General features: G+C 41.0%; 3 long non-coding RNA genes across 3 annotated transcripts; all 3 read right to left on the bottom strand.

Annotated features, from left to right (window-relative positions):
* Positions 1–11,225: 11,225 nt before the first annotated feature.
* On the bottom strand, positions 11,226–13,420 carry LOC131622612 (uncharacterized). Its single transcript, XR_009289956.1, has 3 exons — positions 13,281–13,420; positions 13,023–13,181; positions 11,226–11,488 (listed from the first exon to the last, which is right to left on the bottom strand). It is a non-coding gene; the product is annotated as an uncharacterized LOC131622612 (long non-coding RNA).
* A 3,605-nt stretch (positions 13,421–17,025) lies between these two features.
* Positions 17,026–19,220, bottom strand: LOC131622607 (uncharacterized). Its single transcript, XR_009289955.1, has 3 exons — positions 19,081–19,220; positions 18,823–18,981; positions 17,026–17,288 (listed from the first exon to the last, which is right to left on the bottom strand). It is a non-coding gene; the product is annotated as an uncharacterized LOC131622607 (long non-coding RNA).
* Positions 19,221–22,826: 3,606 nt separating this feature from the next.
* Positions 22,827–24,966, bottom strand: LOC131622600 (uncharacterized). Its single transcript, XR_009289954.1, has 3 exons — positions 24,883–24,966; positions 24,625–24,783; positions 22,827–23,089 (listed from the first exon to the last, which is right to left on the bottom strand). It is a non-coding gene; the product is annotated as an uncharacterized LOC131622600 (long non-coding RNA).
* Positions 24,967–27,376: the final 2,410 nt, after the last annotated feature.

Genomic DNA, 27,376 nt, shown 5'->3' with positions numbered 1-27,376 from the left:
TTTCAATCCTTATAATGATTTCTTTAATTTAAAAACATGATTTGGAGACATGGAGTCTTCAAAACCAGGAGGTTGATGGACATAAACTTCTTCATCTATATAACCATTTAAGAAGGCACTTTTGACATCCATCTGATAAAGAGTGATGTTATGTTGAGTGGCAAAAGAAATTAATAGACGAATAGATTCTAACCTGGCCACTGGTGCAAAGGTTTCTGTGTAGTCAATCCCTTCTTGCTGCCTATAACCTTGAGCAACCAGTCTGGCTTTGTTTCTTACCACTTCTCCCTTCTCGCTTAGCTTGTTTCTGAACACCCACTTAGTGCCGATGATGTTAAATCCTTTTGGTCTAGGAACCAAGTCCCATACATCATTCCTTGTAAACTGATTGAGTTCTTCTTGCATGGCAATTATCCAGTCTGGATCTTCTAGAGCTTGATCAACAGAAGTTGGCTCGATTAAAGAAACAAGACCTAATTGACATTCTGCATTGTTCTTAAGGAATGCCCTTGTTCTGATGGGATCATCTTTCTTCCCAAGGATCACATCTTCTGAATGAGCTGAAGCAAGTCTAGGTGATCTTCTGACTGTTGGCTCTTCAGAAATCCTGAGATTCTCTAAAGATGCAGCAACTTGATCTTCTGATCCATTGCTTCTGAGACTGCCAGCTTCTGCAGCTTTGCTTCTTGGTTCTACAGCTTCTGATATATCAATATCTATATCTGCAAAATTCTCAAACTGCTTTGGTTTTTCAAGACCAAGCTTATCATCAAACCTGATATTGATTGATTCTTCTACAATCAATGTTTCAGTATTGTATACTCTGTAGCCTTTAGAGCGTTCAGAATATCCAAGAAGGAAACACTTTTGAGCTTTAGAATCAAACTTACCAAGATGATCTTTAGTATTTAGAATAAAACATACACATCCAAAAGGATGGAAATATGAAATGTTGGGCTTTCTGTTCTTCCACAATTCATAAGGAGTCTTATTTAGAATAGGTCTGATAGAGATTCTATTCTGAATATAACATGCAGTGTTTATTGCTTCTGCCCAGAAATGCTTAGCCATATTGGTTTCATTGATCATGGTTCTGGCCATTTCTTGTAGAGTCCTATTCTTTCGCTCTACAACTCCATTTTGTTGTGGAGTTCTAGGACAAGAGAAATCATGGGCAATACCATTTTCTTTGAAGAACTCCTCAAAGAATTTGTTCTCAAATTCACCACCATGATCACTTCTGACCTTCATGATTTTGCACTCCTTCTCAGATTGGATCTGAGTGCAGAATTCAAAGAACACTGAATGAGACTCATCCTTGTGTTTCAAGAACTTTACCCATGTCCAGCGGCTATAATCATCAACGATGACTAATCCATATTTCTTCCCTCTGACAGATGCTGTTTTGACTGGGCCAAACAGATCAATGTGCAAGAGTTCTAACGGCCTTGAGGTAGAAACAACATTCTTAGACTTGAATGCAGGTCTGGAGAACTTTCCCTTCTGACATGCTTCACAAAGAGCATCTGATTTGAATTTCAGATTTGGGAGTCCTCTGACCAGATTTAGTTTGTTAATCTGAGAAATCTTTCTCAAACTAGCATGACCTAATCTTCTGTGCTAGACCCATTGCTCCTCAGAAACAGACATAAGACAAGTCACCTTCTGCTTCTCAAGATCAGAAAGATCAATCTTATAAGTGTTGTTCTTCCTCTTGCCTGTAAATAGGATTGAGCCATCCTTCTGACTTACAGCCTTGCAAGACTTTTGATTGAAGATTATATCATAACCATTGTCACTTAATTGACTTATGGACAATAAGTTATGCGTTAATCCTTCAACAAGAAGTACATTAGATATGGAAGGAGAGTTACCAAAACTTATGGTTCCAGAACCAATGATTTTGCCCTTCTGATCTCCTCCAAACTTGACTTCTCCACCTGGTTTAAGCACCAGGTCTTGGAATGTAGACCTTCTTCCCGTCATGTGTCGCGAGCACCCAGAGTCCAGGTACCATGGCATTTTGCTTTTTGTCCTCTTTGCCGCCAAGGATATCTGCAACAGAAACTATCTTCTCCTTAGGTACCCACAATTTCTTGGGTCCTTTCTTGTTAGTTCTCCTCAAGTTCTGATTGAACTTGGGTTTAGCAAAATATTTAACAGCAGGAACAGCATGATATTCTTTAGGTTTGTCAGCATGATATTTCTTAGGATGTGTCACAAGCTTCTTGGTGTGAACAGTGTTAAACTTCTGTGCATGTGAAGTGAGCCTAATATCATGTGCATGGCCATATTTGAACTGATCATACAATGGCTTGTATGTGATCTTCAGATCATCAATAGGTTCAAATTTATGTGAGGTATCACCCTCATAGCCAAAACCAAACCTTCTGTTTCCAGAAACACCATATATCATAGAAGCAAGATGACTTCTGCCAATACTTCTAGATAAGAACTTTCTGAAGCTCGAGTCATATTCTTTCGGAATATGATTCATGCTAGGAATGGATTTTTCTGTTTCAGAAGGAGATCCACTATCTTTGGATAGATTTAAAACTTTTTCCTTCAGTTCAGAATTTTCCAATTACAGCTTCTTAGTTTCAAATTCAAACTGCTTTTTCAGCTTTTTGTATTTGATACTAAGATGAGCCTTGAGTTCCAGAAGTTCTGTTAAACTGGAAACTAACTCTTCTCTAGATAGTTCAGAAAATACCTCTTCAGAATCTGATTCTGATGTAGATTCTGATCCATCATCTTCTGTAGCCATCAGCGTGAAGTTGGCCTGCTCTCCTTCAGAGTCTGATTCTGATTCTGATTCAGAATCATCCCATGTTGCCATAAGACCTTTCTTCTTATGAAACTTCTTCTTGGGATTCTCCTTCTGAAGTTTTGGACACTCGTTCTTGTAATGTCCAGGCTCATTGCACTCATAGCAGACAGCCTTCTTCTTGTCAGATCTTCTGTCACCAGAAGATTCTCCACGTTCAAATCTCTTTGAACTTCTGAAGCCTCTGAACTTCCTTTGCTTGCTCTTCCAGAGTTGGTTTACCCTTCTGGAGATCATGGACAGTTCATCTTCTTCTTCAGATTCTGATTCTTCAGGATCTTCTTTTCTAGCCTGAAAAGCGTTAGTGCATTTTTTAACATTAGATTTTAATGCAATAGACTTACCTTTCTTCAGAGGCTCGTTTGCGTCCAGCTCTATTTCATGGCTTCTCAAGGCACTGATAAGCTCTTCCAAAGAAACTTCATTCAAATTCTTTGCAATCTTGAATGCTGTTGCCATTGGACCCCATCTTCTGGGTAAGCTTCTGATAATCTTCTTTACATGATCAGCCTTGGGGTAGCCTTTGTCCAGAACTCTTAATCCAGCAGTCAGAGTTTGAAATCTTGAAAACATCTTCTCAATGTCTTCATCATCCTCCATCTTGAAGGCTTCATATTTCTGGATTAGAGCAAGAGCTTTAGTCTCCTTGACTTGAGCATTTCCCTCATGAGTCATTTTCAATGACTCATATATATCATGGGCAGTTTCCCTGTTAGATGTCTTCTCATACTCAGCATGAGAGATAGCATTCAGCAAAACAGTCCTACATTTATGATATTCTTGAAATCTTTCTTTTGATCACCAGTCATTTCGCTTCTCGTGAGCCTTACACCAGTAGCTTTAACAGGATGTTTGTAACCATCCAGCAGAAGATCCCATAGATTAGCATCCAGACCAAGAAAGTAACTTTCCAGTTTATCTTTCCAATATTCAAAGTTTTGACCATCGAATATTGGTGGTCTAGTATAACCATTGTTACCATTGTATTGCTCAGCAGAGCCAGATGTAGATGCAGTTGGATTTGATTGAGATTCACCAGCCATCTTTTACTTAAGCGTTATTCTCTTCCTGAATCTTTTCTAAACACGGTTAAGTGCTTGCACCTTAGAACCAGGCTCTGATACCAATTGAAGGATAGAAAAACACTTAGAAAGGGGGGTTTGAATAAGTGTAGTTTAAAAACTTAAAAGATAAAAACAATTTGCACAGTTATTTTTATCCTGGTTCGTTGTTAACCAAACTACTCCAGTCCACCCCCACGGAGTGATTTACCTCACCTGAGGATTTAATCCACTAATCGCAACAGATTACAATGGTTTTCCACTTAGCCCACGACTAAGTCTTCTAGAGTATCCTGATCACAACCTGATCACTCTAGGAACAAATGCTTAGACACAAGCTAAGACTTTCTTAGAGTATCCTGACCACCACGTGATCACTCTAATTACAACTGCTTAGACACAAGCTAAGACTTCCTAGAGTATCCTGATCAACACTTGATCACTCTAGTTACTTACAAATTAATGTAATCAATTCTAAGAGTTTTACAAATGCTTCTGAAAAGCTATAATCACAACAGTGATATTTCTCTTAACGTTTAAGCTTAATCTCACTAATATATTACAACAGCAATGTAGTGAGCTTTGATGAAGATGAAGTTTCTGAGCTTTGAGTTTGAACAGCGTTTCAGCAAGTTTTTCAGAATTAGTTCTTTTCAAAATCGTCTTCCTTGCTTCTCATCTGAACTTCATATTTATAGGCACTTGAGAAGATGACCGTTGGGAGCATTTAATGCTTTGCGTGTTCCGTACAGCATTGCATTTAATGTTTCACGCTTTTGTCAACTACCTCGAGCCTTGTTCACGCTGTGTCTACTGACGTTGGCTTTAATAGCTTCCAACGTTCCTTTTGTCAGTCAGCGTAGCCTGCCACCTGTACTTTCTTCTGATCTGATGTTTGTGAATATAATATTTGAATATCATCAGAGTCAAACAGCTTGGTGCATAGCATCTTCTTGTCTTCTGACCTTGAAGTGCTTCTGAGCGTGATACCATGAGAACTTCAGTGCTTCTGCTTCTGATCTCAAGTTCTTCTGATGCTTCCATAGACCCATGTTCTAATTCTGCCTTGACCCTCTTCTGATGTCTTGCCAGACCATGTTCTGATGTTGCATGCTGAACCTTCTGAGACAAAGCTTCTAAGCGCTGATTTGTGCATACTCTTTATATATTTCCTAAAAGGGAAATTGCAATGTATTAGAGTACCACATTATCTCACACAAAATTCATATCCTTGTTATCATCAAAACTAAGAATATTGATCAGAACAAATCTTATTCTAACAATCTCCCCCTTTTTGATGATGACAAAAACATATATAAATGATATGAATTTGCGATCAGAAAGAGCAGACGGCTAAAGACAAATTACACAGCTATAGCATAAGCATGTGAATATGTCTCCCCCTGAGATTAACAATCTCCCCCTGAGATGAATAATCTCCCCCTGAAATTAATACTAGAAGAATTATAATAATAAAAGACTTCCCTGATTATTTCGGTAGAGACGTTCACAGTGCTTGATCTTCAGAACATTCATGACTTCTGATGTAACACCCCATACATAACTGACTAGTATATTATGCATGAAACGTTATAAATTGATATTGAGTACATACAAAAGCTAAAGTTATAGAAAGATCCATATAAAATACAACATGAAATCCTAATAAGAATTACAAAACATATGTCTTCAATGGATCTGCACAGCGGAGAATGAGATCTGACGAGGTCTCCAAGCCATCACCACTTCCAAGTCTTCAGTCCAAACCTGCTACTGACCAAAAGCTACTAAACCGCACCTGAAAAAAATATAAGTTGATTGGGGTGAGATTACTAAATCTCAGTGAGCCCTCCTATCCTATGGGTCCTCTCGGTTCTACAGGGTACATGCATCAACAGAACCGAATCCACCATTGATCCGGGGTTTATCCCCACATCCGGTACAAGTACGGAGCAAACACATGAATCGTCCACCATAGGAGTCATCGTATCACAAGTACACAAATAGTACAACAAACACGTATGCAGACCCATACCCATGTACGGGGAATCCAGAAGCGGTAACAACCAACTACCAAGGCTGCACACACACCCTCGGTGAGTAACCAAGTACCTGTTGTCAAGAAGACTCGCACAAGACCCATCGCTAGATGAAACAGATAGATCCTATGTGGCATTCCATCTGTGACGAGTTATAGCGGTGACGTTGCCTACACGGCGTCACGGCCTCATCATCATCCATACGCAATATGGTATCCACAAGTGCGAATACGCCTAATTGACTGTACAAGCCCATCCGGTTAGGAGCCTAGTGGTGTAGCCTACGTGGCACCACTATAGGTGAGTTATCCAAGTGATATTGCCTAATTGGCATCACAACTCCACCATACCAAGCACGCCGATGTATCACGCCTTTGGGAAACGCTCTGAAAGACCCCGCAGGTACATCGCAATGATAGCTCAGGTGTGTAAATCATACCAAGAACGCCAATGTATCACGCCTTTGGGAAACGCCCTGAAAGACCCCGCAGGTACATCTCAATGGTATCTTTGGAAACTAGTCCATACACAATGGTGCCTTACCACCTGGTATTGGCCCACTTCGATTCTAGCATACCACACGCATAACAAGCGTCAATCACACAATACAATCAATGCCGATCGTTTAACCAAAACGACGGTGTCAACAAGATTTCATGCACATCACATAGTTGCATATCATCTCAAACATGGATATAATGTTCGTAATAGAAATAAACATTCTACTTAATACATGATATAATAATTAATAACAATCGGAAAGACATAAATTCTCATGATAAGTTAATATTCTGGTTTGGGGACCAATTTAATTAGAAAGTACACGTCGCTGGCTTTCCAACGATATAAAGTTTGCGTAATTCCGATACCCGAGCCGAAAGTTACGAATTTCCGAAGTTTACTGATTTTCCCCCCCTGCGCCCAGGGTATCCGATTACCCAGAGTCCAGTAACCGATTACTGGCTCTAAAACAGCCCAGAATTGCATTTTTAACAGCGTAATCGGTTACCCAAAGACCCGTAACCGATTACTCTGCATCAGAATGTGTTTTTCAGCATTTTAAGGGTTCTAAATCCATTCTACCTTTAATCCAAACACTTCTAACATCCCAATATCATTCCAAAAGAGTGCATTATCGATTATTAGTAGAAACAACATGGAACACAAGCACACTATCAACATGCAATATAGTTTAATCAGCAAAGAACATATATCATGCATCAAGTGTATCTCACCCTAGCCCCATAACATACAATTTCCCAATTTCTACCCAAGTTGCTATCTAAGGACTCACATTGGATTAATAGAACTTTAGATGATGAACATGCTGCAATTGAGTTCCTATCTTGATCAAAACTCCAACTCCAAACTCATCAAACCCGTAGCCCATTCTTCATCACATTCAGCATGCATGTCCCAACTTCAAACTCGTTTTTCTCCTTCAAAACAGAAGCTGTAAATGCGAACCATAGGTGCAAATCGAAGAGAAATTCGTTAGCTTTCCAATGGGACCAGAATCGTTACGATCGGAGTTACGAGTTGAGAGATATACCTGATTTAGTGGAGGCTGTACCCTAGGTGCGAAAATGGAATTGATGAACATAACTTCCTCCTTTCTCTCTTGCTCCAAATTCTGAATTGTGAAACAAAAATGAATAGCATGCACCCAAACAAGGCCTTATATCATGCAACATTACTCAAGGTCCATTATGCCCTCAAACTAAGTGATAATTACCATCATGCCATTAGTTGAATTCTAACTAAACTCTTTCCATTCTAACAACTTCCCTTCCTAATGCATAATTAATCCATAATTCTCTCTTAGTACTTCATAATCGTACTCAGGTAAATAGGGATGTTACATTCTCCCCCCCTTAAATTGAACTCGTCCTCAAATTCTTTTTGATCACCACGGAAACAACGTGTCCAAAACTATACCAACCAGGGGATGAAATGTTCCTTACATTTCTCTTCAGATAATCTCACTACTCTGTCTGAGGGTCATTCCATACGAAGAAGCATAATCAGCCAAAACACCTGTGTCCCACTATGCATGGTTAGGACCTTGACTCTCAAGCAACACGTCTATCCAGATACTTCGTCTTGACATATCTGTGGAAATATCCTTCTAGGGTCCTTGACCTTCACTGCTCTGCTCTGAATCTCCAAAACTTCAAAAACTCTAATAATCCACTCATGTCGGATATCCTTCGCTTCATTCTCTGGTGTGCTCACCCTCGTTCAATCAAACATTACTGATTCACTCAGCTCCTTGAATTACTTCCCACTTGAGGATTACCGCCACAACGTCGCTTCTGCGATAACACTTCAAGTTATTCTCCACTCGAGTCCATACAATGTCATTAGGTGATCTCCAAATTCCTCGGTCTTAACATCTGGTTCCTAAAGTCTTAGGATAGTTGCCCCAAGCTTACCTTTACTTATACAACTGAATGTCCTCTCTAGCCTTCAGCATTTCGACGGTCTGATACTCAGTCCAACCCTTGTGACTTGCATGCTAAACTGATGACCTACGAATGTCGTACTGCATGCCATCCACAAAAAGTATTCCCAAGTTGGTCCATTGACAACACCTCTCGAGTTTATGGTGGACCCTCGAGAGACTGGAATGAACAAAACATTGTTTCAACAATTTGCCTTAGGAAGATACTTTCATCCCAACATAAAATCCTACAATTAGTCCGTTCGTTCCTACCTCCGACTTATCTGATTCTTCCTTGATCTGTTGCGCTACTCTGATTCCAACAATTCACACACCTTGAAAATCCTCTGAGTCACATTATATCCATAATTCACTTAGCTTCCATTAATACACAATAATTCCTTATCCACAGTTTTCCAATTACAACACGTGCCAGAACTCTATATACATCCATCATCGACTACTACTCTTTGAAGTTGCGTACTTTCCCGAATCAAGCTTCTACTTGCTCTTCCATTCCATATAGTTCATCTACCACGACTTAGGTACACGTTTCGATCTCAGGACATTGAAACCCAAAAATTCACTGACTTAGAGGTTCGTCCTTGTCATTGATTTCCACAGCGTACAACTGCTATGTTTGTCATTCCCACAAATCTTTGTTGCTCAACCGGTATATTGAATCCTTCACGACATACTGCAGTTCATGATAACTCTAGCAGTTCTACACAACTATTACTCAACCATACACCCTCATTCTCTTAGCGTAGTATCACCTCTGATAACTCGTGTGACTTACCGATATAACGATCCTCCCATAGCCACACTCCATTCACACAGTCATCTAACGTATGTTCCACCTCTGAATCAGACACTGAACTGACTTCCTCAGCGGCTGCATCCTTCATTGCAGTGCTTCTAACAGTCAGAGTGTAGCCACAATGCAAGAAATTGCACTTTGCACTTCGAACATCTCTCTTATAAACTCCTTAGCAGTTCCTAAACCAAAATGTCCATGCTTTACCAAGATTAACACTTCTCCATTCAGAGTATCTAGCAATACCTTACCGGACACATCACACATCGAGCCGATCCAAGATACAACTTGCATATTCCATCACCGGTCGCCAATGGTACATGATAGCCACTCACTATGCTGACCAGGATATCATGAGCGCACATGAGTCCCACTCTAGACACTCATGGAAAAAAAATGCCAACTTAACACTTCATGAAACGAGAACGTCTCCAAGGTACAATCTAATACTAACTCACGCGATCACGATCACTCAGGGTCTCCATAAGTATAGCATTGGATCTTGATCCATTTCACCATCGGCTGCCTAGTCACTCCTCTACTATCGAGCGCGACGTATAGATCCTTATCCCACATACCTTATGAGAGTCTGGATCTGTGTCTCACGAGTGCCAAATCAGAATTCTACCTTGAGCTTCAGATCACCTTTGTCCCACACATGTCAGAAAAAGGATTACTCACGCATCTTGTGCACAATAGCGATACTGTGGCATTATACCCGTCTGGTAGTACCAACATGGTGGTCCAACTCCGAGGCCATGTATCTAGGTAACCTACCTCAGTGGCGTATAATAATCTCCACGCGTATCCTAAAGTCACAACCGACAAGTGTCTGAACAGGCCTCCAATAGGTTCATCGTTCCTCAAATCCTTCGAATCACACTACTCAGGATGCTAAAACCTGAGAGTGCTACACTTCAAGGTTCACTTACTTGGAAAGCCAAAACTCCAAGCACGAAGATTTGAAGTTCAACTTCGGATTACCATGCAGTGCGTGTACCCACTCGTCCCACGCATGCATGAGATTCCAAGGATAATTCAGTCCAGATAGGAATACTATGGTTCCTAACAACCAACTCAACTGCGATTATCCTACTGACGTTCTAGATAGATCTTAGTTCTTACTCGCCTGAACGCCCAACGCCAAGCGTAGTTCTATGGCTTCACTCGGGGTCAGACAAACAACAACTAACAAGAACTTAGGTCACTGCATTTCACGCTTCTGCATCATTTCATATTCCATCTAGCGTAGTTCTAGAACTTAAATACAAAATGATAAGAACGGAAATGCATGCCTCTTCCACCGACAAGGTATTCAAGCCTCGCCAATCTTAAGTTACCACACTTATACATTCCACCAACATCTACTAGGTAACTACTCTCGCTTAGGGTACTTCAAGTTAAATCAGGATCTAATACTTCACCCATCCAATTACTGTCCGTACCAGCGCGATCAGAAAGGTCTGACTTCTGTGTCCGCACTTCCAAAGGTTATTCTGTCCTATCAGCTCATCAGTCGCACTTAACACCGGCAGCATCATCAGTACTGAATCCTACTAATTCACAGCTCAACACCTTCGGAGAATCTCCCTTACAAGGCTCCTACTCAATCCTATTCGGATTTCCCTTGCTATTACCAAGACTTAGAGAAATCTTCACTTTGTTCAGTCAAAATCCTGGGGGTTCTAGTTGTCTCCATCCACATCTTGACAGTTCGAGTATCACTACTTTGCGTCAACCGCTCTCCTGAAGCTTGACGACTCCAATATCCCTTCTACTTACGTCGTCCAATGAATCCAGCTTCCATATACAATTCACCACCCAACTAATCCTTGCTACTTGGGTTCACGAAACTTACAGGTTTACGAGACCTTGTGGCGGCTCTGCCGTAATTCTACTGTCTCACACTCAGTCGATGAGTTGATCAAGTTCAACAACTGAATTAGATATCAGTAAAATCAAGCTAGCAACGCGCACATGTGAGGAAGAACGGAATTGCTAGTGATGTCTCATGGCTCGGCCGAGAATCGACCTGCTCTGATACCAACTGTAACACCCCATACATAACTGACTAGTATATTATGCATGAAACGTTATAAATTGATATTGAGTACATACAAAAGCTAAAGTTATAGAAAGATCCATATAAAATACAACATGAAATCCTAATAAGAATTACAAAACATGTGTCTTCAATGGATCTGCACAGCGGAGAATGAGATCTGACGAGGTCTCCAAGCCATCACCACTTCCAAGTCTTCAGTCCAAACCTGCTACTGACCAAAAGCTACTAAACCGCACCTGAAAAAAATATAAGTTGATTGGGGTGAGATTACTAAATCTCAGTGAGCCCTCCTATCCTATGGGTCTTCTCGGTTCTACAGGGTACATGCATCAACAGAACCGAATCCACCATTGATCCGGGGTTTATCCCCACATCCGGTACAAGTACGGAGCAAACACATGAATCGTCCACCATAGGAGTCATCGTATCACAAGTACACAAATAGTACAACAAACACGTATGAAGACCCATACCCATGTACGGGGAATCCAGAAGCGGTAACAACCAACTACCAAGGCTGCACACACACCCTCGGTGAGTAACCAAGTACCTGTCGTCAAGAAGACTCGCACAAGACCCATCGCTAGATGAAACAGATAGATCCTATGTGGCATTCCATCTGTGACGAGTTATAGCGGTGACGTTGCCTACACGGCGTCACGGCCTCATCATCATCCATACGCAATATGGTATCCACAAGTGCGAATACGCCTAATTGACTGTACAAGCCCATCCGGTTAGGAGCCTAGTGGTGTAGCCTACGTGGCACCACTATAGGTGAGTTATCCAAGTGATATTGCCTAATTGGCATCACAACTCCACCATACCAAGCACGCCGATGTATCACGCCTTTGGGAAACGCTCTGAAAGACCCCGCAGGTACATCGCAATGATAGCTCAGGTGTGTAAATCATACCAAGAACGCCAATGTATCACGCCTTTGGGAAACGCCCTGAAAGACCCCGCAGGTACATCGCAATGGTATCTTTGGAAACTAGTCCATACACAATGGTGCCTTACCACCTGGTATTGGCCCACTTCGATTCTAGCATACCACACGCATAACAAGCGTCAATCACACAATACAATCAATGCCGATCGTTTAACCAAAACGACGGTGTCAACAAGATTTCATGCACATCACATAGTTGCATATCATCTCAAACATGGATATAATGTTCGTAATAGAAATAAACATTCTACTTAATACATGATATAATAATTAATAACAATCGGAAAGACATAAATTCTCATGATAAGTTAATATTCTGGTTTGGGGACCAATTTAATTAGAAAGTACACGTCGCTGGCTTTCCAACGATATAAAGTTTGCGTAATTCCGATACCCGAGCCGAAAGTTACGAATTTCCGAAGTTTACTGATTTTTCCCCCTGCGCCCAGGGTATCCGATTACCCAGAGTCCAGTAACCGATTACTGGCTCTAAAACAGCCCAGAATTGCATTTTTAACAGCGTAATCGGTTACCCAAAGACCCGTAACCGATTACTCTGCATCAGAATGTGTTTTTCAGCATTTTAAGGGTTCTAAATCCATTCTAACTTTAATCCAAACACTTCTAACATCCCAATATCATTCCAAAAGAGTGCATTATCGATTATTAGTAGAAACAACATGGAACACAAGCACACTATCAACATGCAATATAGTTTAATCAGCAAAGAACATATATTATGCATCAAGTGTATCTCACCCTAGCCCCATAACATACAATTTCCCAATTTCTACCCAAGTTGCTATCTAAGGACTCACATTGGATTAATAGAGCTTTAGATGATGAACATGCTGCAATTGAGTTCCTATCTTGATCAAAACTCCAACTCCAAACTCATCAAACCCGTAGCCCATTCTTCATCACATTCAGCATGCATGTCCCAACTTCAAACTCGTTTTTCTCCTTCAAAACAGAAGCTGTAAATGCGAACCATAGGTGCAAATCGAAGAGAAATTCGTTAGCTTTCCAATGGGACCAGAATCGTTACGATCGGAGTTACGAGTTGAGAGATATACCTGATTTAGTGGAGGCTGTACCCAAGGTGCGAAAATGGAATTGATGAACATAACTTCCTCCTTTCTCTCTTGCTCCAAATTCTGAATTGTGAAACAAAAATGAATAGCATGCACCCAAACAAGGCCTTATATCATGCAACATTACTCAAGGTCCATTATGCCCTCAAACTAAGTGATAATTACCATCATGCCATTAGTTGAATTCTAACTAAACTCTTTCCATTCTAACAACTTCCCTTCCTAATGCATAATTAATCCATAATTCTCTCTTAGTACTTCATAATCGTACTCAGGTAAATAGGGATGTTACATTCTCCCCCCCTTAAATTGAACTCGTCCTCGAATTCTTTTTGATCACCACGGAAACAACGTGTCCAAAACTATACCAACCAGGGGATGAAATGTTCCTTACATTTCTCTTCAGATAATCTCACTACTCTGTCTGAGGGTCATTCCATACGAAGAAGCATAATCAGCCAAAACACCTGTGTCCCACTATGCATGGTTAGGACCTTGACTCTCAAGCAACACGTCTATCCAGATACTTCGTCTTGACATATCTGGGGAAATATCCTTCCAGGGTCCTTGACCTTCACTGCTCTGCTCTGAATCTCCAAAACTTCAAAAACTCTAATAATCCACTCATGTCGGATATCCTTCGCTTCATTCTCTGGTGTGCTCACCCTCGTTCAATCAAACATTACTGATTCACTCAGCTCCTTGAATTACTTCCCACTTGAGGATTACCGCCACAACGTCGCTTCTGCGATAACACTTCAAGTTATTCTCCACTCGAGTCCATACAATGTCATTAGGTGATCTCCAAATTCCTCGGTCTTAACCTCTGGTTCCTAAAGTCTTAGGATAGTTGCCCCAAGCTTACCTTTACTTATACAACTGAATGTCCTCTCTAGCCTTCAGCATTTCGACGGTCTGATACTCAGTCCAACCCTTGTGACTTGCATGCTAAACTGATGACCTACGAACGTCGTACTGCATGCCATCCACAAAAAGTATTCCCAAGTTGGTCCATTGACAACACCTCTCGAGTTTATGGTGGACCCTCGAGAGACTGGAATGAACAAAACATTGTTTCAACAATTTGCCTTAGGAAGATACTTTCATCCCAACATAAAATCCTACAATTAGTCCGTTCGTTCCTACCTCCGACTTATCTGATTCTTCCTTGATCTGTTGCGCTACTCTGATTCCAACAATTCACACACCTTGAAAATCCTCTGAGTCACATTATATCCATAATTCACTTAGCTTCCATTAATACACAATAATTCCTTATCCACAGTTTTCCAATTACAACACGTGCCAGAACTCTATATACATCCATCATCGACTACTACTCTTTGAAGTTGCGTACTTTCCAGAATCAAGCTTCTACTTGCTCTTCCATTCCATATAGTTCATCTACCACGACTTAGGTACACGTTTCGATCTCAGGACATTGAAACCCAAAAATTCACTGACTTAGAGGTTCGTCCTTGTCATTGATTTCCACAGCGTACAACTGCTATGTTTGTCATTCCCACAAATCTTTGTTGCTCAACCGGTATATTGAATCCTTCACGACATACTGCAGTTCATGATAACTCTAGCAGTTCTACACAACTATTACTCAACCATACACCCTCATTCTCTTAGCGTAGTATCACCTCTGATAACTCGTGTGACTTACCGATATAACGATCCTCCCATAGCCACACTCCATTCACACAGTCATCTAACTATGTTCCACCTCTGAATCAGACACTGAACTGACTTCCTCAGCGGCTGCATCCTTCATTGCAGTGCTTCTAACAGTCAGAGTGTAGCCACAATGCAAGAAATTGCACTTTGCACTTCGAACATCTCTCTTATAAACTCCTTAGCAGTTCCTAAACCAAAATGTCCATGCTTTACCAAGATTAACACTTCTCCATTCAGAGTATCTAGCAATACCTTACCGGACACATCACACATCGAGCCGATCCAAGATACAACTTGCATATTCCATCACCGGTCGCCAATGGTACATGATAGCCACTCACTATGCTGACCAGGATATCATGAGCGCACATGAGTCCCACTCTAGACACTCATGGAAAAAAAATGCCAACTTAACACTTCATGAAACGAGAACGTCTCCAAGGTACAATCTAATACTAACTCACGCGATCACGATCACTCAGGGTCTCCATAAGTATAGCATTGGATCTTGATCCATTTCACCATCGGCTGCCTAGTCACTCCTCTACTATCGAGCGCGACGTATAGATCCTTATCCCACATACCTTATGAGAGTCTGGATCTGTGTCTCACGAGTGCCAAATCAGAATTCTACCTTGAGCTTCAGATCACCTTTGTCCCACACATGTCAGAAAAAGGATTACTCACGCATCTTGTGCACAATAGCGATACTGTGGCATTATACCCGTCTGGTAGTACCAACATGGTGGTCCAACTCCGAGGCCATGTATCTAGGTAACCTACCTCAGTGGCGTATAATAATCTCCACGCGTATCCTAAAGTCACAACCGACAAGTGTCTGAACAGGCCTCCAATAGGTTCATCGTTCCTCAAATCCTTCGAATCACACTACTCAGGATGCTAAAACCTGAGAGTGCTACACTTCAAGGTTCACTTACTTGGAAAGCCAAAACTCCAAGCACGAAGATTTGAAGTTCAACTTCGGATTACCATGCAGTGCGTGTACCCACTCGTCCCACGCATGCATGAGATTCCAAGGATAATTCAGTCCAGATAGGAATACTATGGTTCCTAACAACCAACTCAACTGCGATTATCCTACTGACGTTCTAGATAGATCTTAGTTCTTACTCGCCTGAACGCCCAACGCCAAGCGTAGTTCTATGGCTTCACTCGGGGTCAGACAAACAACAACTAACAAGAACTTAGGTCACTGCATTTCACGCTTCTGCATCATTTCATATTCCATCTAGCGTAGTTCTAGAACTTAAATACAAAATGATAAGAACGGAAATGCATGCCTCTTCCACCGACAAGGTATTCAAGCCTCGCCAATCTTAAGTTACCACACTTATACATTCCACCAACATCTACTAGGTAACTACTCTCGCTTAGGGTACTTCAAGTTAAATCAGGATCTAATACTTCACCCATCCAATTACTGTCCGTACCAGCGCGATCAGAAAGGTCTGACTTCTGTGTCCGCACTTCCAAAGGTTATTCTGTCCTATCAGCTCATCAGTCGCACTTAACACCGGCAGCATCATCAGTACTGAATCCTACTAATTCACAGCTCAACACCTTCGGAGAATCTCCCTTACAAGGCTCCTACTCAATCCTATTCGGATTTCCCTTGCTATTACCAAGACTTAGAGAAATCTTCACTTTGTTCAGTCAAAATCCTGGGGGTTCTAGTTGTCTCCATCCACATCTTGACAGTTCGAGTATCACTACTTTGCGTCAACCGCTCTCCTGAAGCTTGACGACTCCAATATCCCTTCTACTTACGTCGTCCAATAAATCCAGCTTCCATATACAATTCACCACCCAACTAATCCTTGCTACTTGGGTTCACGAAACTTACAGGTTTACGAGACCTTGTGGCGGCTCTGCCGTAATTCTACTGTCTCACACTCAGTCGATGAGTTGATCAAGTTCAACAACTGAATTAGATATCAGTAAAATCAAGCTAGCAACGCGCACATGTGAGGAAGAACGGAATTGCTAGTGATGTCTCATGGCTCGGCCGAGAATCGACCTGCTCTGATACCAACTGTAACACCCCATACATAACTGACTAGTATATTATGCATGAAACGTTATAAATTGATATTGAGTACATACAAAAGCTAAAGTTATAGAAAGATCCATATAAAATACAACATGAAATCCTAATAAGAATTACAAAACATGTGTCTTCAATGGATCTGCACAGCGGAGAATGAGATCTGACGAGGTCTCCAAGCCATCACCACTTCCAAGTCTTCAGTCCAAACCTGCTACTGACCAAAAGCTACTAAACCGCACCTGAAAAAAATATAAGTTGATTGGGGTGAGATTACTAAATCTCAGTGAGCCCTCCTATCCTATGGGTCTTCTCGGTTCTACAGGGTACATGCATCAACAGAACCGAATCCACCATTGATCCGGGGTTTATCCCCACATCCGGTACAAGTACGGAGCAAACACATGAATCGTCCACCATAGGAGTCATCGTATCACAAGTACACAAATAGTACAACAAACACGTATGAAGACCCATACCCATGTACGGGGAATCCAGAAGCGGTAACAACCAACTACCAAGGCTGCACACACACCCTCGGTGAGTAACCAAGTACCTGTCGTCAAGAAGACTCGCACAAGACCCATCGCTAGATGAAACAGATAGATCCTATGTGGCATTCCATCTGTGACGAGTTATAGCGGTGACGTTGCCTACACGGCGTCACGGCCTCATCATCATCCATACGCAATATGGTATCCACAAGTGCGAATACGCCTAATTGACTGTACAAGCCCATCCGGTTAGGAGCCTAGTGGTGTAGCCTACGTGGCACCACTATAGGTGAGTTATCCAAGTGATATTGCCTAATTGGCATCACAACTCCACCATACCAAGCACGCCGATGTATCACGCCTTTGGGAAACGCTCTGAAAGACCCCGCAGGTACATCGCAATGATAGCTCAGGTGTGTAAATCATACCAAGAACGCCAATGTATCACGCCTTTGGGAAACGCCCTGAAAGACCCCGCAGGTACATCGCAATGGTATCTTTGGAAACTAGTCCATACACAATGGTGCCTTACCACCTGGTATTGGCCCACTTCGATTCTAGCATACCACACGCATAACAAGCGTCAATCACACAATACAATCAATGCCGATCGTTTAACCAAAACGACGGTGTCAACAAGATTTCATGCACATCACATAGTTGCATATCATCTCAGACATGGATATAATGTTCGTAATAGAAATAAACATTCTACTTAATACATGATATAATAATTAATAACAATCGGAAAGACATAAATTCTCATGATAAGTTAATATTCTGGTTTGGGGACCAACTTAATTAGAAAGTACACGTCGCTGGCTTTCCAACGATATAAAGTTTGCGTAATTCCGATACCCGAGCCGAAAGTTACGAATTTCCGAAGTTTACTGATTTTTCCCCCTGCGCCCAGGGTATCCGATTACCCAGAGTCCAGTAACCGATTACTGGCTCTAAAACAGCCCAGAATTGCATTTTTAACAGCGTAATCGGTTACCCAAAGACCCGTAACCGATTACTCTGCATCAGAATGTGTTTTTCAGCATTTTAAGGGTTCTAAATCCATTCTAACTTTAATCCAAACACTTCTAACATCCCAATATCATTCCAAAAGAGTGCATTATCGATTATTAGTAGAAACAACATGGAACACAAGCACACTATCAACATGCAATATAGTTTAATCAGCAAAGAACATATATTATGCATCAAGTGTATCTCACCCTAGCCCCATAACATACAATTTCCCAATTTCTACCCAAGTTGCTATCTAAGGACTCACATTGGATTAATAGAGCTTTAGATGATGAACATGCTGCAATTGAGTTCCTATCTTGATCAAAACTCCAACTCCAAACTCATCAAACCCGTAGCCCATTCTTCATCACATTCAGCATGCATGTCCCAACTTCAAACTCGTTTTTCTCCTTCAAAACAGAAGCTGTAAATGCGAACCATAGGTGCAAATCGAAGAGAAATTCGTTAGCTTTCCAATGGGACCAGAATCGTTACGATCGGAGTTACGAGTTGAGAGATATACCTGATTTAGTGGAGGCTGTACCCAAGGTGCGAAAATGGAATTGATGAACATAACTTCCTCCTTTCTCTCTTGCTCCAAATTCTGAATTGTGAAACAAAAATGAATAGCATGCACCCAAACAAGGCCTTATATCATGCAACATTACTCAAGGTCCATTATGCCCTCAAACTAAGTGATAATTACCATCATGCCATTAGTTGAATTCTAACTAAACTCTTTCCATTCTAACAACTTCCCTTCCTAATGCATAATTAATCCATAATTCTCTCTTAGTACTTCATAATCGTACTCAGGTAAATAGGGATGTTACATTCTCCCCCCCTTAAATTGAACTCGTCCTCGAATTCTTTTTGATCACCACGGAAACAACGTGTCCAAAACTATACCAACCAGGGGATGAAATGTTCCTTACATTTCTCTTCAGATAATCTCACTACTCTGTCTGAGGGTCATTCCATACGAAGAAGCATAATCAGCCAAAACACCTGTGTCCCACTATGCATGGTTAGGACCTTGACTCTCAAGCAACACGTCTATCCAGATACTTCGTCTTGACATATCTGGGGAAATATTCTTCCAGGGTCCTTGACCTTCACTGCTCTGCTCTGAATCTCCAAAACTTCAAAAACTCTAATAATCCACTCATGTCGGATATCCTTCGCTTCATTCTCTGGTGTGCTCACCCTCGTTCAATCAAACATTACTGATTCACTCAGCTCCTTGAATTACTTCCCACTTGAGGATTACCGCCACAACGTCGCTTCTGCGATAACACTTCAAGTTATTCTCCACTCGAGTCCATACAATGTCATTAGGTGATCTCCAAATTCCTCGGTCTTAACCTCTGGTTCCTAAAGTCTTAGGATAGTTGCCCCAAGCTTACCTTTACTTATAAAACTGAATGTCCTCTCTAGCCTTCAGCATTTCGACGGTCTGATACTCAGTCCAACCCTTGTGACTTGCATGCTAAACTGATGACCTACGAACGTCGTACTGCATGCCATCCACAAAAAGTATTCCCAAGTTGGTCCATTGACAACACCTCTCGAGTTTATGGTGGACCCTCGAGAGACTGGAATGAACAAAACATTGTTTCAACAATTTGCCTTAGGAAGATACTTTCATCCCAACATAAAATCCTACAATTAGTCCGTTCGTTCCTACCTCCGACTTATCTGATTCTTCCTTGATCTGTTGCGCTACTCTGATTCCAACAATTCACACACCTTGAAAATCCTCTGAGTCACATTATATCCATAATTCACTTAGCTTCCATTAATACACAATAATTCCTTATCCACAGTTTTCCAATTACAACACGTGCCAGAACTCTATATACATCCATCATCGACTACTACTCTTTGAAGTTGCGTACTTTCCCGAATCAAGCTTCTACTTGCTCTTCCATTCCATATAGTTCATCTACCACGACTTAGGTACACGTTTCGATCTCAGGACATTGAAACCCAAAAATTCACTGACTTAGAGGTTCGTCCTTGTCATTGATTTCCACAGCGTACAACTGCTATGTTTGTCATTCCCACAAATCTTTGTTGCTCAACCGGTATATTGAATCCTTCACGACATACTGCAGTTCATGATAACTCTAGCAGTTCTACACAACTATTACTCAACCATACACCCTCATTCTCTTAGCGTAGTATCACCTCTGATAACTCGTGTGACTTACCGATATAACGATCCTCCCATAGCCACACTCCATTCACACAGTCATCTAACGTATGTTCCACCTCTGAATCAGACACTGAACTGACTTCCTCAGCGGCTGCATCCTTCATTGCAGTGCTTCTAACAGTCAGAGTGTAGCCACAATGCAAGAAATTGCACTTTGCACTTCGAACATCTCTCTTATAAACTCCTTAGCAGTTCCTAAACCAAAATGTCCATGCTTTACCAAGATTAACACTTCTCCATTCAGAGTATCTAGCAATACCTTACCGGACACATCACACATCGAGCCGATCCAAGATACAACTTGCATATTCCATCACCGGTCGCCAATGGTACATGATAGCCACTCACTATGCTGACCAGGATATCATGAGCGCACATGAGTCCCACTCTAGACACTCATGGAAAAAAAATGCCAACTTAACACTTCATGAAACGAGAACGTCTCCAAGGTACAATCTAATACTAACTCACGCGATCACGATCACTCAGGGTCTCCATAAGTATAGCATTGGATCTTGATCCATTTCACCATCGGCTGCCTAGTCACTCCTCTACTATCGAGCGCGACGTATAGATCCTTATCCCACATACCTTATGAGAGTCTGGATCTGTGTCTCACGAGTGCCAAATCAGAATTCTACCTTGAGCTTCAGATCACCTTTGTCCCACACATGTCAGAAAAAGGATTACTCACGCATCTTGTGCACAATAGCGATACTGTGGCATTATACCCGTCTGGTAGTACCAACATGGTGGTCCAACTCCGAGGCCATGTATCTAGGTAACCTACCTCAGTGGCGTATAATAATCTCCACGCGTATCCTAAATTCACAACCGACAAGTGTCTGAACAGGCCTCCAATAGGTTCATCGTTCCTCAAATCCTTCGAATCACACTACTCAGGATGCTAAAACCTGAGAGTGCTACACTTCAAGGTTCACTTACTTGGAAAGCCAAAACTCCAAGCACGAAGATTTGAAGTTCAACTTCGGATTACCATGCAGTGCGTGTACCCACTCGTCCCACGCATGCATGAGATTCCAAGGATAATTCAGTCCAGATAGGAATACTATGGTTCCTAACAACCAACTCAACTGCGATTATCCTACTGACGTTCTAGATAGATCTTAGTTCTTACTCGCCTGAACGCCCAACGCCAAGCGTAGTTCTATGGCTTCACTCGGGGTCAGACAAACAACAACTAACAAGAACTTAGGTCACTGCATTTCACGCTTCTGCATCATTTCATATTCCATCTAGCGTAGTTCTAGAACTTAAATACAAAATGATAAGAACGGAAATGCATGCCTCTTCCACCGACAAGGTATTCAAGCCTCGCCAATCTTAAGTTACCACACTTATACATTCCACCAACATCTACTAGGTAACTACTCTCGCTTAGGGTACTTCAAGTTAAATCAGGATCTAATACTTCACCCATCCAATTACTGTCCGTACCAGCGCGATCAGAAAGGTCTGACTTCTGTGTCCGCACTTCCAAAGGTTATTCTGTCCTATCAGCTCATCAGTCGCACTTAACACCGGCAGCATCATCAGTACTGAATCCTACTAATTCACAGCTCAACACCTTCGGAGAATCTCCCTTACAAGGCTCCTACTCAATCCTATTCGGATTTCCCTTGCTATTACCAAGACTTAGAGAAATCTTCACTTTGTTCAGTCAAAATCCTGGGGGTTCTAGTTGTCTCCATCCACATCTTGACAGTTCGAGTATCACTACTTTGCGTCAACCGCTCTCCTGAAGCTTGACGACTCCAATATCCCCTCTACTTACGTCGTCCAATAAATCCAGCTTCCATATACAATTCACCACCCAACTAATCCTTGCTACTTGGGTTCACGAAACTTACAGGTTTACGAGACCTTGTGGCGGCTCTGCCGTAATTCTACTGTCTCACACTCAGTCGATGAGTTGATCAAGTTCAACAACTGAATTAGATATCAGTAAAATCAAGCTAGCAACGCGCACATGTGAGGAAGAACGGAATTGCTAGTGATGTCTCATGGCTCGGCCGAGAATCGACCTGCTCTGATACCAACTGTAACACCCCATACATAACTGACTAGTATATTATGCATGAAACGTTATAAATTGATATTGAGTACATACAAAAGCTAAAGTTATAGAAAGATCCATATAAAATACAACATGAAATCCTAATAAGAATTACAAAACATGTGTCTTCAATGGATCTGCACAGCGGAGAATGAGATCTGACGAGGTCTCCAAGCCATCACCACTTCCAAGTCTTCAGTCCAAACCTGCTACTGACCAAAAGCTACTAAACCGCACCTGAAAAAAATATAAGTTGATTGGGGTGAGATTACTAAATCTCAGTGAGCCCTCCTATCCTATGGGTCTTCTCGGTTCTACAGGGTACATGCATCAACAGAACCGAATCCACCATTGATCCGGGGTTTATCCCCACATCCGGTACAAGTACGGAGCAAACACATGAATCGTCCACCATAGGAGTCATCGTATCACAAGTACACAAATAGTACAACAAACACGTATGCAGACCCATACCCATGTACGGGGAATCCAGAAGCGGTAACAACCAACTACCAAGGCTGCACACACACCCTCGGTGAGTAACCAAGTACCTGTCGTCAAGAAGACTCGCACATGACCCATCGCTAGATGAAACAGATAGATCCTATGTGGCATTCCATCTGTGACGAGTTATAGCGGTGACGTTGCCTACACGGCGTCACGGCCTCATCATCATCCATACGCAATATGGTATCCACAAGTGCGAATACGCCTAATTGACTGTACAAGCCCATCCGGTTAGGAGCCTAGTGGTGTAGCCTACGTGGCACCACTATAGGTGAGTTATCCAAGTGATATTGCCTAATTGGCATCACAACTCCACCATACCAAGCACGCCGATGTATCACGCCTTTGGGAAACGCTCTGAAAGACCCCGCAGGTACATCGCAATGATAGCTCAGGTGTGTAAATCATACCAAGAACGCCAATGTATCACGCCTTTGGGAAACGCCCTGAAAGACCCCGCAGGTACATCGCAATGGTATCTTTGGAAACTAGTCCATACACAATGGTGCCTTACCACCTGGTATTGGCCCACTTCGATTCTAGCATACCACACGCATAACAAGCGTCAATCACACAATACAATCAATGCCGATCGTTTAACCAAAACGACGGTGTCAACAAGATTTCATGCACATCACATAGTTGCATATCATCTCAAACATGGATATAATGTTCGTAATAGAAATAAACATTCTACTTAATACATGATATAATAATTAATAACAATCGGAAAGAAATAAATTCTCATGATAAGTTAATATTCTGGTTTGGGGACCAATTTAATTAGAAAGTACACGTCGCTGGCCTTCCAACGATATAAAGTTTGCGTAATTCCGATACCCGAGCCGAAAGTTACGAATTTCCGAAGTTTGCTGATTTTTCCCCCCTGCGCCCAGGGTATCCGATTACCCAGAGTCCAGTAACCGATTACTGGCTCTAAAACAGCCCAGAATTGCATTTTTAACAGCGTAATCGGTTACCCAAAGACCCGTAACCGATTACTCTGCATCAGAATGTGTTTTTCAGCATTTTAAGGGTTCTAAATCCATTCTAACTTTAATCCAAACACTTCTAACATCCCAATATCATTCCAAAAGAGTGCATTATCGATTATTAGTAGAAACAACATGGAACACAAGCACACTATCAACATGCAATATAGTTTAATCAGCAAAGAACATATATCATGCATCAAGTGTATCTCACCCTAGCCCCATAACATACAATTTCCCAATTTCTACCCAAGTTGCTATCTAAGGACTCACATTGGATTAATAGAGCTTTAGATGATGAACATGCTGCAATTGAGTTCCTATCTTGATCAAAACTCCAACTCCAAACTCATCAAACCCGTAGCCCATTCTTCATCACATTCAGCATGCATGTCCCAACTTCAAACTCGTTTTTCTCCTTCAAAACAGAAGCTATAAATGCGAACCATAGGTGCAAATCGAAGAGAAATTCGTTAGCTTTCCAATGGGACCATAATCGTTACGATCGGAGTTACGAGTTGAGAGATATACCTGATTTAGTGGAGGCTGTACCCAAGGTGCGAAAATGGAATTGATGAACATAACTTCCTCCTTTCTCTCTTGCTCCAAATTCTGAATTGTGAAACAAAAATGAATAGCATGCACCCAAACAAGGCCTTATATCATGCAACATCACTCAAGGTCCATTATGCCCTCAAACTAAGTGATAATTACCATCATGCCATTAGTTGAATTCTAACTAAACTCTTTCCATTCTAGCAACTTCCCTTCCTAATGCATAATTAATCCATAATTCTCTCTTAGTACTTCATAATCGTACTCAGGTAAATAGGGATGTTACATCTGATTTCTGCTTCCATAGGACAGCTTCAGAACTTGAATTTCTTTAGATCCTCAGAACATTCACAGCTTCTGATTCCTGCTTCCATCGGACAGCTTCAGAACTTGAATTTCTTTGATCTTCAGAACATTCACAGCTTCTGACTTTTGCTTCCATCGGACAGCTTCAGAACTTGAATTTCTTTGATCTTCAGAACATTCACAGCTTCTGACTTTTGCTTCCATCGGACAGCTTCAGAGCTTGAATTTCTTCTTACTTCAATTCATGCTAGAATGTTTCAGAACATTGTTGAATGTACCAGAGCTTCATGAGAGCATCTCTACATCCTGAAATGTTACAGAACAAAACTAAACGACAAAAGTCAGCATGAATGAATCAGAACATAAAATATGTTTCAGAGCATATAATATGTATCAGAGCCATATAAGCCATATAGACTGTATCAGATCCATATAAAATGTATCAGAACAAATAGACATAATGTTTCAGATCATATTCTATCATCAAAATATCTGAACATTCTTGCTTCTGCTTCTGCTTCTGATTTTGAAGCTTCATAGCACTCAGCTTGCTTCAAGAATCCATGAGCTTGATTCTCTTGTTGCTTCTAATGTTGATCTTGAATCTTCGATTCCTGCAACAACACAACTTAAAGCATAGAACTTTGCAAGTTCTGTTAGTAATGTGGGGCCTTTTTACCCGGTAACTGATAATATTAATCAGATCATTTATCATATATTTTCTCCCCCTTTTTGTCATAACATCAAAAAGAATATAAAAGATTCAGATGTAAAAAAAAAACGACAAAGGAAAGAAACAGAAATAAACTTTTCATTGATTAAACAAACAGGATTACAAAAGATGTATGCAGAAAAACATATGCAACAAGGAAGGAAAAACTACAAAGACTTAACGACTAAGACCCTAGCCTAGACAAAATCTGCACCAGAAAAAATGAACACGTGTTTACCATCTGGATAGCCAGTTACAGCTGTTTTACTTTTAAAGAGATTCTGAATCAACTTAGACATTGAAACGTTAGTAATAACTGAATCACTACTTCTAATTGATTACAAACAGAACTTCTTATAAAAGACTAATCCAATCTCATTTCAGAAGATACTCATACATAAGATCTTCTCATCTTCTCATTCTGGGCATAAATCCATACTGATATTCTTCAGAATGAACTTAAACCTATCTTCAGCAAGGGGTTTTGTAAAGATATCAGCCCATTGATGGTCTGTATCCACAAAGTTTAAAGATATAACACCCTTCTGAACATAGTCCCTTATGAAATGATGTTTAATCTCAATATGTTTACCTTTTGAATGTAAGATAGGATTCTTAGATAAACATATAGCAGAAGTATTATCACAGAAAATAGGAATGTTACTCTCATATATCTGATAATCTTCTAGCTGACTTCTCATCCAGAGCATTTGTGTGCTACATCCAGCAGCAGCAACATATTCTGCTTCTGTTGTTGAGAGGGCAATTGTAGCTTGCTTCTTGCTGTACCATGAGATCAGATGACTTCCAAGAAATTGACAACTTCCAGAAGTACTCTTCCTTTATATTCTATCTCCAGCATAGTCAGCATCACAAAATCCTACTAAGTTGTAATCTTTGGATCTTCTGTAAACTAAACCAACATTAGTAGTACCTTTCAGATACCTCAGAATTCTCTTAACCGCAGTTAAATGAGATTCTCTCGGATCTGATTGGAATCTAGCACACAAACAAACACTGAAGAGAATGTCAGGTCTAGAAGCAGTTAGGTATAGAAGAGATCCAATCATACCTCTGTACAACTTCTGATCTACCTTCTTACTTACCTCATCCTTACCTAGGACACATGTTGGATGCATAGGAGTTTTGGCTTCTTTGCTTTCAGAAAGATTAAACTTCTTCAGAAGTTCTTTCACATACTTCGTTTGATGAACATAGGTTCCATCAGAAGTTTGGTTGATTTGAATCCCAAGGAAATACTTGAGTTCTCCCATCATGCTCATTTCAAATTCAGCCTGCATAAACTTAGCAAACTCCTTTCCAAGTGTAGCATTAGATGTTCCAAAGATAATATCATCAACATATATTTGACAAATTAAAATATCCTTTTTAAATGATTTACAAAAGAGAGTAGTGTCCACTTTTCCTCTAGTGAAACCATTTTCCAGAAGG

The sequence above is a fragment of the Vicia villosa genome, linkage group LG1 (genome assembly GCF_029867415.1).
Source record: "Vicia villosa cultivar HV-30 ecotype Madison, WI linkage group LG1, Vvil1.0, whole genome shotgun sequence".
Classification (NCBI taxonomy): domain Eukaryota; kingdom Viridiplantae; phylum Streptophyta; class Magnoliopsida; order Fabales; family Fabaceae; genus Vicia; species Vicia villosa.
This window is presented reverse-complemented; position numbering and strand designations above follow the sequence as displayed.